This window comes from Notamacropus eugenii, chromosome 3, assembly GCF_028372415.1.
Source record: "Notamacropus eugenii isolate mMacEug1 chromosome 3, mMacEug1.pri_v2, whole genome shotgun sequence".
Lineage (NCBI taxonomy): Eukaryota > Metazoa > Chordata > Mammalia > Diprotodontia > Macropodidae > Notamacropus > Notamacropus eugenii.
In genome coordinates, this window is record NC_092874.1 from 368344402 (window position 1) to 368357670 (window position 13269).

General features: G+C 39.8%; 1 pseudogene; it reads left to right on the forward strand.

The window, feature by feature from the left end:
- The first annotated feature begins 2957 nt into the window (after positions 1 to 2957).
- LOC140532206 (small ribosomal subunit protein uS2-like) lies at positions 2958 to 3832 on the forward strand (annotated as a pseudogene).
- Positions 3833 to 13269: the final 9437 nt, after the last annotated feature.

Consider the following 13269-nt stretch of genomic DNA (forward strand, 5'->3'; position numbering starts at 1 on the left):
AGGACAAGACAATGAAGACATGTCTTGAATTGCATTCTTTACGAGGCAGAATTTTCATAATAGAACAAGAGATGACATGCTAAGTGGTTAGAAACCTGGCAAACGAATTTCACTTAATAATGCGGTCATCAGAATAGTGATGAAAAATGCTGTGACGTCTGAAAGTCTAGAGTTTCCAAGGTTTAGAAATCACAAAAACACAATGTTATTAAATTGACAGTATAAGAGCATAAGAATTTTTATCTGGAGCCAAGCATATGATTAATCGAGTTCATTATATTGCTGTAAGCAATACTCTTCCCCTTCCCAAAGCTTGGCTGTACTCTCTCTTATCATACCTTTAAGGATAAGGCAAATCCCAGATATTCTTGGTAGCAAATTTATCATTTAAAACATTCATTTTCACTGTTGGTGGAGTTGTGAAGTGATACAACCATTCTGGAGAGAAATTTGGAGCTATGTCTAAAGCACTATAAGACTGTGCATACCCTCTGATCCAACAATACCACTAGTAGGTCTATATGCCAAAGATATAAAAAAAGGGAGAAAGAACCTATTTGTACAAAAGTATTTGTAAGAGTTCTTTTTGTGATAACTAAGAATTGGACATTGAAGAAAGGCCCATCAATTGAGGAATGGCTAAACTATGGTATATGATTGCAATGTAATATTATTGTGTTATAAGAAATGACAAGCAGGATGATTTCAGAAAAACCTGAAAAGACTTACATGAACTGATGCAAAGAGAAGTGAACAGAATCAGGAGAACATTGTATATAGTAACAGCAACATTGTATGATGAAGAACTATGAATGATGTAGCTCCTCTCAGCAATATAATAATCCAAGACAATCTTGAAGGACTAATGATAAAGCATACTATCTGCATCCAGAGAAAGAACTGATATTGTTTGAATATGGACTAAAGCATGCTATTTTTCACTTTCTTTCTTTTGTTCTTTTTCTTTGAGTCTTCTTGTGTAATGACTAATATGGAAATGTTTTACATGACTTCACACGTATAACCTACACCTAATTGCTTAATGTCTCAGGGAGGGTAGAGAGGAAGGAGGAAGAGAAGGATAGAATTTGGAACTCAAAACTTAAAAAAAGTTAAAAAAATTATTTTACAATATAATTGTGGGAAAAATAAAATATATTTTAAAAATGCACTATGTTTAGAGCCAAGATGGTGGCCCATAGGAAGCACTATAGTCATGCTCTTCCAACATTCCTTTCAGAACAACCATAATATAATGCCTCAAATTGAATTCTGGAACACCAAAGCCAACAAAAAGTTGAGGTGAGGGATTTTTCCAGTCAAAGACAACCTAAGAGATCAGAAAGAGAGGTCTGTGACACTGGAGTGGGGGCTGGCCTAGAGTGCAGGTGGTAACAATACTAGCTGTAAGTCTTGAGGGAAGACTGTGACAGCAGCAGCAGTAGCTTTGAGAGCTCTCAGCCCAGAAGCACTAAAGGAATTGGAAAACTGGTCAGAAAGAGATTACAGGGAATCTCTATGCTAGTACTGGGTGCAGGACAGGATGCATCAATGGCTCCATTGCTCATACCCACTTCTGGGTCATTGTTCCTGGGTGGAGAGTAGTACATGCTGGTGGTAACAAGGAATCAGGCCCTTACCCAGGTAAAGATCAGATTGAAGACCAGGAGAATAGTGACCACACCTCTCTCTGGACAACATAACCTTGGACAACACATTCATAGAACTATTTGTAAAAATAGCAGCATGGAAAAGCCAAAAGCTTTGAACAGTTCTGCCCTCTCTCCTCCTCCTTCAGCTTTAACATAAATAAACATGAACTTTAGCAAGCAAACCACAACAAAAAAGAACAGAACCATAAAAAGTGACAGAGAAGCTCAAGACAAGGTAAGAAGAAGACAAAAATGTGAAAACATCTACAAGCAAAGCCTCAAAGAAAAATGCAGATTGGATACAAATCTCCCCCCAAAAAAATTCATAAAAGAGATAAAGAGTAAAAGAAATGTTAAAAATCACAGTGGTAGAGGAAAAGTTAGGAAAAGAAATAAGAATAATTCAAGAAAATCATAAGAAACAAATTAATAGCTTGGCAAAAAAGCACAAAAATGCAGAAGAAAAGCATTCCTTTATACATTAGAATTGGGCAAGTAAAAGCTAATGACTCCATAAGATACCAAAAAGCAATAAAACAAAATCTAAAGAACAAATGTAGAAGAAAATGTGAGATATCTTATCAGAAAAGCAACTCACTTGGAAAATAGATTGAGGAAAGATTATTCAAGAATTTTTATATTACTTGAAAGCTATGATAAAAAAAAAGAGCCTAGACATCTTTTCTCAAAAGTTATAAAGGAAAACTGCAAATTTTTAAATTGGCTAACATGACAGAAAAACTAAAGATGCAAACACTGGAGGGGATGTAGAAAAGCAGATCACACTACTGTTGATGGAATTGTGAAATGAACCAACCATTCTGGAGAACAATTTGGTACTATGCCCAAAGGGTTATAAAATTGTGCATACCCTTTGACCCAGTAATATTGCTACTAGGTCTATATCCCAAAAATGTCAAAGAAAAAGGAAAAGGACCTATGTGTGCCAAAATATTTAATGCAACTCTTTTGTGGTTGCAAAGAACTGAAAACTGAGGTGATATCTTTCTGTTGTGGAATGGCTGAAAAGTTATGGTACATGGTTGTGATGGAATACTATTGTACTACAAGAAATGACAAGAGAAATGGTTTCAAAAAACCTGGGAAAATTTGTATAAGCTGATGTAAAGTGAACTGAGCAGAACCAGGAGAACATTGTACACAGAATCAGCAGTATTGTAAGGAAGATCAACTACTCAGATCAAGAAAATGATCCAAGCTTTTCCGTGCTACCCGGAGGAGGGTTCCATACAGCGCTGTTCTCAGTTTCCTTTGTAACTTTAAAGGGAAACTTTCATGATATCTGGAGCCCTAGATGTCTTGCAGATGAAGGAGGAGGATGTCCTCAAATTCCTTGCTGCAGGAAACCCATTTGGGTGGCACCAATTTGGACTTCCAGATGGAATGGTACATCTACAAAAGAAAGAGCGATGGCGTATACATCATTAACCTGAAGAGAACTTGGGAAAAGCTTCTGCTGGCAGCTCGTGCCATTGTTGCCATTGAAAACCCAGCTGATGTTAGTGTCATCTCATCCAAGAACACTGGCCAGGGGGCTGTTCTGAAATTTGCTGCTGCCACTGGCCCTACACCTATTGCTAGATGTTTCACACTGGGCACCTTCACTAACCAGATCCAGGCAGCTTTCAGGGAGCCCCACCTCTTGGTGGTCACTGATCCTCAGGCAGATCATCAGCCTCTGACTGAAACATCATATGTTAACCTTCCAACCATTGCTCTGTGCAACTCTGACTCCCCACTGCACTATGTGGACCTTGCCATTCAGTGTAACAACAAGGGAGCTCACTCAATGAGTCTGATGTGGTGGATGCTGGCCCGTGAAGTCCTACTATGTGTGGTGCCATCTCCCGTGAACACCCATGGGAGGTTATGCCTGATCTTTACTTGTACAGGGATCCAGAGGAGATTGAAAAGGAAGAGCAGGCCACAGCTGAGAAGGCAGTGACAAAGGAGGAGTTTCAGGTGAATGGACTGCACCTGCCCCAGAGTTCACTGCTACTCAGCCTGAAGTGGCTGATTGATCTGAGGGAGTACAGGTGCCTTCTGTGCCCATTCAGCAGTTCCCTACTGAAGATTGGAGTGTTCAGCCAGCTACTGAGGACTTGTCTGAGGCTCCTACTGCTCAGGCCACTGAGTGGGTAGGAACTACCATAGAGTGATCTCAGGTTTTACCCCAGATGCTCTAATAATGTTGGAAAAAATGCTGATGGAAAATAAACATTGGTTTCTTACAAAAAAAAAAAAAAGAAAATAAAATGATCCAAGACAATTTCAAAAGACTCATTATGTAAAATGCTCTCCTTTCCAGGGAGAGAAGTGATGAACTCTGACTGCAGATTGAAGCATATTTTTTTCACCTACTTTATTTTTCTTGCTTTTTTTATTGACAACATGACTAATGTGGAAATATTTTGCATGATTTCACAGGTATAATTGATAACATATTGCTTGTCTACTCAAGGTTGGATGGGGAGTGGTTGGGGAGGGAAAGAATTCAGAACTCAAAAATTTTTGAAAAATTAATATTAAATAAAAAATAAATTAAAAACACACACATTAAGTACCTACCAGGCACCAGATTTTCTGCGAGGCACTGAGGATACAACAAAGAGGAAGCAAAAATTTCTTTACATTTAAGGAGTTTATAGTCTACTAAAGGAATGAAATGTATAAAATTAACCATAATATAAACCCTTACAATTTGGCTTCCAATCTTGTCATTCCACCCAAACTGCTCTCTCCAAAGTTATTTAGGATCTCTTAGGTACCAAATCCTGTGGCCTTTTCTGAATCCTCTTTGTCTTTGACCTTTCTGCAGTCTTTGACCCTGTTGATCACTCTTTCCTTGTTTAACTCTCTTCTCTCTAGTTTTTTGGGACATTACCCTGTCCTGGTTTTCTTCTTATCTATCTGATCACTCCTTCTCCATCTCCTTTGCTTAATCTTCCACCAGATCACACCCTCTAACTATAAGGGTCTCTCAGGGTTCTGTCCTAGGCCTTCTCTTTTTCCTTTATGCTACTTAACTTGGTGATCTTATCAACTCCTATGGATTTAATGCATCTTTTTAATACACCTTTTTTACTGATAATTCTCAAATCTATTTCTGCCCCAGTCTCTCTGATGACTTCCAATTTTTCATCTCCAAATTCCTTTCAGAAATCTCAAACTGGAGGTCCAGTTGACATCTTAAACTCACTATGTTGAAAACGGAACTCATTACGTTTTCCCCTAAACCCTCTCCTTCTCCTCCCTTCTCTGTTACTGTTACTGTAGAGGGCAACAACATCCTTAGTCTCTCAGTCCCTCAGGCTCAAAACCTGAGAGTCATTCTGTATTCCTCAGTATCTCTCAACCCCCACATGCAAGCTATTGCCAAGGCCTGTCAATTTTTGCAAGATCTCCCAAATATACCCCCTTCTCTCTTCTGATGCTTCCACCAGCCTGGAGTAGGTGCTCTTCACCTCACACCTTGATTACTGCCATACCAGACCCAATAGTGAGTCTGCCTGCCTCAAGTCTCTTCCCACTCCAATCCATTTTTCATTTAGCTACTGAAGTGATCTTCCTAAAATACAAGTCTGATCATATCATCTTCCTACTCAATATACTCCAGTGGTTTCTTGTTGCCTCCAGAAGCAAATACTAAATGCTCTTGTTTGTCATTCAAAGCCCTTTATAACCTAGTCCCCTCCTACACTTCCAGTTTTCTTATATCTTACTCTTCTGAATTTTCCCATCCAGATTTACAAGGTAGAGGGACCATTACTCATATAAAAACTGACTGAAATTTTCCAGGTTATATGGCAAGAGGAGGTTAACCCCCAGGAGTTCAAGGATGCCTCCATTGTCCATCTCTATAAAGGTAAAGGAAATAGATTGTCCTATAACAATCACAGGGGGTCTGTCTTTTAGTCATTGCTGGCAAGATTCTTACTAGAGTCCTCCTTAATAGACTGATCTTTCACCTGGAAGATGGTCATCTACCTGAGAGCCAGTATGGCTTTAGAAAGGGCCAAGGAACAGTCAATATGGTGTTTGCTGTCCAACAACTCCAGGAGAAGTGCCAAGAGCAAGACAGAGGTCTGAACATAATGTTTGTAGATCTGACCAAGGCCTTTGACACTCTTAAGTCGTGAGGGCTCATGGAAAATTATGTCAAAATTTGGTTACCCAGAGAAGTTCATCAGTATTGTACGTTAATTTCATTATGGCAAGCTTGCCCAGTTTCTGGATAGTGGACAATGCTCTCATGCCTTTCCAGTCACCAGTGGAGTGAAACAGGACTGTGTGCTTGCTTCCATGCTTTTTAGCATGATGTTTTCATGCTGTCAAATGTTTTCAATGAGAATGAACATGGCATCAAGCTCAGCTACCATACTGATGGCAAATTCCTCAGTTTGAAAAGGCTACAAGCCAAGATCAAGAGGGAGTATTGATGCATTATTTTCTGTTTGCAGATGATTGTGCACTCAATGCAGTCTTTAAAGCTGAGATGTAACAAGTATGGATCAATTCTCTGCTGCCTGTGCTAATTTTGGCCCAAAAATTGACACCAAGAGAACACAGGTGCTCTATCAGTCACCACCACACCATCCATACGTGGGACCATTGGTTACAACAAATGGAGAAGTTTTGAATGCTGTGGATGAGTTCACTTACCTTGGTAGTGTACTTTCCAGGGATGTACACATTGACAATGATGTTGGCATATGCATTGCCAGAGTTAGATCAGTGCTTGAGAGGATCCAAAGAAAAGTATGGGAAAAAAGAGGTATTAGACTGACTACCAAACTGAAGGTCTACAGAGCTGTTGTACTGACCTCATTGTTGTATGCCTGTGAAACATGGACAGTCTACCAGCACCATGCCAGGAAACTGAATCACTTCCATTTGAACTGTCTTAGGAAAATTCTGAAGATCACCTGGCAGAATAAGATACCAGACACTGAAGTCCTTGCTCAAACTAAACTACCAAGCATTCAAACTATAATGCAAAATGTATGTTTGCCAAAAAAAACTATTTTATGGAGAACTCACATGGGGCAGGTGATCACATGGTGGTCAGAAGAAGTGATGTAAGGACACTCTCAAGACCTCTCTCAAAAACTTTGGATTTGATTTGTGATATGGGAGACGCTGGCACAGGATTGCTCTCAGCATGGCGTGCCCACATCACAAAGGGTGCTGTGCTGTATGAGCAAAGAATTGAAACAGCACAAAGGAAATATAGGATGCACAGATTTGGAGTATCCACCCCAAATATTCACATGAACTATCTGTGCCCAACTTCTGGTAGAGCATTCTGAGCTCACATTGGTCTGATCAGCCAGTCAGACACATTGAAACTTGACTCCATCATGGTGATGTCATTTTGGTCCTCTTCAAGAACGAAGGACAACAACCAACCAACCAACTAAATCCAATGACATGGGCCTTCTGATTGTTCCATGGACAAGATAATCCCTTTCTTTGCTCTGAGCATTTTCTCTGGCCAAGCGTAGAATGTTCTCCCTCCTTTGATCTAACTACTGACCTCTCCGGCTTCCTTTAAGTCCCAGTTAAAATTTCACTTTCTACAGAAAGCCTTCTCCAAGCTCTCTTAATTCCAGTGCCTTCCCCCTGTTAATTATTTCTTATTTAACCTGTATATACTTGCTTTGAATATGTTTGTTTGCATGTTGTCTCCCTTATTAGATTGTAAGCTCCCTAAAGGGACAGTCTTCTGCCTCTTTTTATATCTCCAGTGCTTAGCACAATGCTCTTAATAAATGTTTACTGAATTGAATGGAATTCAATAAATTCAATAGGCATTTGGAGATGAGAGATGGGAGACCCAGAGAGAGGTTTGCGATAATTGTAAACTTTATATTGTTTAATGTTATAGTTTTATGATAGTACTCCATTATATAGTCACTTAGACTGTCATTATAATGCTTATAAAGCATACATAGGCAAGGACAGACAAGGTTGTACTTTTCTATTTTTCTGACCTATGTTAATTCTGTCAGGCATTTAATACTTCCATCTTCTTATTGAACAAAACTCCTTACTGGCTGTAGTAGTTTCTCAGTCATATCTCTCCTGCTAACTTACATAGATAATTTAACTAGATCCTCTTCCAGTTTCTGGCCCCAACATAAAATTCCTACTACCTGAGCCTTACCAAAGCCTGGTATTGACAAATAACTCCAAGAACTTCTCTACCACATCTGGGTCTGAATAAGAATGTCCCCTCTCACATCTAGCACCAAATACTTATTTTCCATCAAGTCCATTTTTAGAGTGTACAATTTCCCTTTGTTGTTGTTCAGTAACACAGCGTTAAGTAAGCCCAGCATCACACAGCTAGTAAGTATCTTCCAGATCCGAACTCAGGAAGATGAGTCTTCCTGACTCCAGGCCCAGTTTCTCTCTTGTTCTGTTTAACCAGCTAACATTAATTAGCTTTTTCAAAAAATAGAGCCAGCCCAGAAGTACAAACATTTTCCTCCAGCACCTGGAGACAATATTTACCCTATATCACCTCAGTCTCTGGGGAGAATGGACTAAAAAAACACAGTTTCTAATCGCATCAATCCTACCAAGTTCACATCCAAATGCCTCATAGCATCTAGATAAAACCAAATCTTACTATCATTGGGATGGGTCCTGAAAGGTACTCCTCATTCTTTCCACTCTCAATTCTGGTCTGACAGGCTATAAAGTTGCACATGGTCCCTATTCCTGGACCTCCTGGTGGCTGGTTCTTCTACCTTTCAAGGCTGACCATCTCCCACAGGAACGTTAGGAGAGCCATGGTGGAAAGATAAAGACTTGAGGCCTTTTGCCACAGAGGGCTTAGTCCTTACATCCTCACTTAAACATGCTTCAAGACCAGGCTCAAATTCTTCCTTCTCTTCCTTTTAATTTTAGTACCTTCCTTATTTATCCTGTATATAACTTGTTTGTATATTGTTATTTGCTCTCACCACAAGTGGTCATACTGTATGCAGCTCATTTGGGGATTATTCTTCTGAAAGCACAGGCTTTCAGTGACATTTGTCACTGTCCAAAAAAAAAAGGTGGTCTCATTCCAAATCCTTTGTTGCTATCTCAGGCGGTGGGTGGTATCTTTCATCATTAGTGTTCTGGAATTCTGGTTGATCATAATGCTGATATGAGTTCAGCACTATAGTATTCCATTATATTTATATAATGACATGGTCATCTATTTCAAAATTTATAGGCATATTCCCATTCACCTTAAAAAGAACTACATTTTTTATACATCCATGAAGTTTGTTTTGCTTAGGACTAATCATTCTCTTAATCTGTCTTTCCGTTAATGCCTGTCTCTCCTTTTCTCTTTTCCCCTCCTTTTCTCCTCTTGACTGAAATGTATTTCTGCTTCCAACTGTGTTTGTGTATATTCTTTCTTCTTTTGTCCAATTCACATGAAAATGAGGTTCAAGTGCCAATTTCTCCTATGGATGTCTGCTTGTGGACCCTGGTTATGTTGGATAATTTTCCCTAATCTTCCTTTCTCTTCCCCCTTAGTGTTCTCTTCTTCCCCACTTTTTCCATTCTTTTCATAAGATCATCAAGGTATAATAAAACCATCCCAGAATTGATTTAATTAGACTTCTTTCATGAACTTTGATGATGTTATGGTTCATAAGGATCTTCCCATATATGAACGTAAGTGGTTTATTCTTTTAAAGCCCTTTATCACTGTGAATTCATGTTTGCCTTTTTTATGTTTCTCTTGAAGCTTTGTTTGAACTTCAGAGTTTCTACACAGCTTTAGCCTTTTCATCAGAAATACTTGGAAGTCCTCTATGCTTTAAAGATCCATTTTTCACCCTGAAGTACTACTCAGTTTTACTAGTTAAGTTAATCTTGGCTCATATCTTCTGCTGTCTGGAACGTCGTATTCCAAATTTTCTATTCTTTTATAGTGGTAGCTACCAAATTGTGGGTAATCCTGATTGTGGCTTATTGGTACTTGAATTCTTTCTTTCTGGTTACTTGCAGTGGGTTTTCTTTGACCAGGAAATTCTAGATTTTGGTTATTTTGTTTTTATGAGTTTTCATTTGGAGTTTTTTTTTTTTCATTTTTTTTTAATTTAGCTTTTAACATTCATTTTCACAAAATTTTGGGTTACAAATTTTTCCCCTTTTCTCCCCTCCCCCCCAAATGCCAAGCATTCTAATTGCCCCTATGACCAATCTGCTCTCTCTTCTATCATCCCTCTCTGCCCTTGTCTCTGTCTTCTCTTTTGTCCTGTAGGGCCAGATAGCTTTCTATACCCCTTTACCTGTATTTCTTATTTCCTAGTGGTAAGAACATTACAGTTGATCCTAACACTTTGAGTTCCAACTTCTTTAGCTCCCTCCCTCTCCACCCCTTCCCTTTGCAAGGCAAGCAATTCAATATAGGCCAAATCTGTGTAGTTTTGCAAATGACTTCCATAATAGTTGTGTTGTATAGGACTAACTATATTTCCCTCCATCCTATCCTGTTCCCCATTACTTCTATTCTCTTTTGATCCTATCCCTCCCCATGAGTGTTGACCTCAAATTGCACTCTCCTCCCCATGCCCTCCCTTCTATCATCCCCCCCCACTCTGCTTATCCCTTTATCCTCCACTTTCCTGTATTGTAAGATAGGTTTTCATACCAAAATGAGTAGGCATTTTATTCTTTCCTTTAGTGGAATGTGATGAGAGTAGACTTCATGTTTTTCTCTCACCTCCCCTCTTTATCCCTCCACTAATGAGTCTTTTGCTTGCCTCTTTTATGAGAGATAATTTGCCCCATTCAATTCTCCCTTTCTCCTCCCAATATCTTTCTCTCTCACTGCTTGATTTCATTTTTTTTTAAGATATGATCCCATCCTCTTCAATTCACTCTGTGCACTCTGTCTCTATGTGTGTGGGCGTGTGTGCATGTGTGTGTGTGTAATCCCACCCAGTACCCAGATACTGAAATGTTTCAAGAGTTACAAATATTGTCTTTCCATGTAGGAATGTAAACAGTTCAACTTTAGTAAGTCCCTTATGACTTCTCTTTGCTGTTCACCTTTTCATGGTTCTCTTCATTCTTGTGTTTGGAAGTCAAATTTTCTTTTCAGCTCTGGTCTTTTCATCAAGAATGCTTGAAAATCCTCTATTTCATTGAAAGACCAATTTTTCCCCTGAAGTATTATACTCAGTTTTGCTGGGTAGGTGATTCTTGGTTTTAGTCCTAGTTCCTTTGACTTCTGGAATATCCTATTCCATGCCCTTCGATCCCTTAATGTAGAACCTGCTAGATCTTGTGTTATCCTGATTGTATTTCCACAATACTTGAATTATTTCTTTCTAGCTGCTTGCAATATTTTCTCTTTCACCTGGGAGTTCTGGAATTTGGCCACAATGTTCCTAGGAGTTTCTCTTTTTGGATCTCTTTCAGGCGGTGTTCTGTGGATTCCTTGAATATTTATTTTGCCCTCTGGTTCTAGAATCTCAGGGCAGTTTTCCTTGATAATTTCATGAAAGATGATGTCTAGGCTCTTTTTCTGATCATGGCTTTCAGGTAGGCCCATAATTTTTAAATTGTCTCTCCTGGCTCTATTTTCCAGGTCAGTTGTTTTTCCAATGAGATATTTCACATTATCTTCCATTTTTTCATTCTTTTGGTTTTGTTTTGTGATTTCTTGGTTTCTCATAAAGTCATTAGCCTCCATCTGTTCCATTCTAATTTTGAAAGAACTATTTTCTTCAGTGAGCTTTTGAATCTCCTTTTCCATTTGGCTAATTCTGCTTTTGAAAGCATTCTTCTCCTCATTGGCTTTTTGAACCTCTTTTGCCAATTGAGTTAGGCTAGTTTTCAAGGTGTTATTTTCTTCAACATTTTTTTGGGTCTCCTTTAGCAGGGAGCTGATTTGCTGTTCATGCTTTGACTTCATGTCTCTCATTTCTCTTCCCAGCTTTTCCTCCACCTCTCTAACTTGATTTTCAAAATTCTTTTTGAGCTCTTCCATGGCCTGTGCCCATTGAGTGGGCTGGGACACAGAAGCCTTGATTTCTGTGTCTTTGCCTGATGGTAAGCATTGTTCTTCCTCATCAGAAAGGAAGGGAGGAAATGCCTGTTCACCAAGAAAGTAACCTTCTATAGTCTTATTTCTTTTCCCTTTTCTGGGCATTTTCCCAGCCAGTGACTTGACCTCTGAATATTTTCCTCACACCCACCTCACCTCCTGATCCTCCCAGCCAGTGTTTGGGGTCTGAGATTCAAATGCTGCTTCCAGCCTCAGGGCTTTGGGCGGGGGCAGGGCTGCTATTCAATGTGAGATTAAATTCAGATGCTCAGGTGAGGGCAGGGCTGCCTCTCAGGCTCAGTTCCCTCAGGGAGTTTATGCACAGACCTTCAACAATGGATCCAGGCTCCTGCCTGCTTGGAGAGCCCTGGTCTGCCGCTGCCCCTCAGCTTCTGTCTCCCGAGGGGGCCCGAGCCATGGGGGCACCCCACTCCCCCCTCGACCCTCCAAAGGGACTCTCTCACAGACCCCCGTCACCTGTGGGTGGAGGTACTTGTGCGGCCGCTGGAGATCCCGTCCCTGAAGCCCGCTTGGATCTGTTCCTCTCGGTGCCGCGGCCACGGCAGGGCTGTACTCAGCTCCCAGTCCCGGTGCCCAGTCTGCAGCACGAAGGACCTTTTACGAGAGGTTTGCAGGTCTCTCCGGAACAGAAATCTCCCTTGCTCCAATGTTCTGTGGCCTCTGGGTGCAGAATTCGCCGTGAGTTACTTCTTTGTAGTTGTTCTATGGGTTGTGGGTTCGGAGCTATGTGTATGTGCGTCTTTCTACTACGCCATCTTGGCTCCGCCCCCTGTCTCCTGACTCTGGAGTTTTTTTTTTTTCAGGGACTGAATAGTGGCTTCTTCCTATATCGGTTTTGTCTGCTGGTTCTAAGAATGTTGGATAGTTTTCTTTTATGATTTCATGAAATCTTTTATGATTTCTAGAAATATGATATAAGCTTTTTTTGACTGATAGTGGCATTCAGATTGTCCAATGATTCTTAAATATTTTCTCCTCAATCTTTTCCAGCTGTTTTTGCTATGAAACAATTTACATTTTCTTCTATTTTTTCATCCTTTTAAATTGTGTTTTAATATTTCTTGCTTCCTCATAAAGTCATCAATTTCTATCTGGTCCATTCTAATTTCCACCAAGTTTGTTGTCTGGGTAACATTTTGTACATCTTATGCCAAACTGTTCCCGATTTCCTTTGTCACTGCTTTCCTTTCTTTTCAATTTTTTTCTTTCAGTGTTCTTATTCCATTTATTAAAACATTTTTATCTCTTTAAAAAGTGTTTGCTTTGCCTCTTCTAGGAATTCCAGTTGAATGTACGTCCAAGCTACGTTTTTCTCTGAGATACGGCTTACAGATGTTTTGGAGCCATTCGTTTCTGTGTTTCTGTCTTGAGCATCCTTGCTACCATAATAACTCATTAATACATGGTCCTTTGTTTTTACTTGCCCATCTTCCAATCAACTTCTTGAGCTCAGACTTGTTAGGACTGAACTCTAAGGCACTTGAGGAGGGAAAGTTTGGAATAATCCCATTG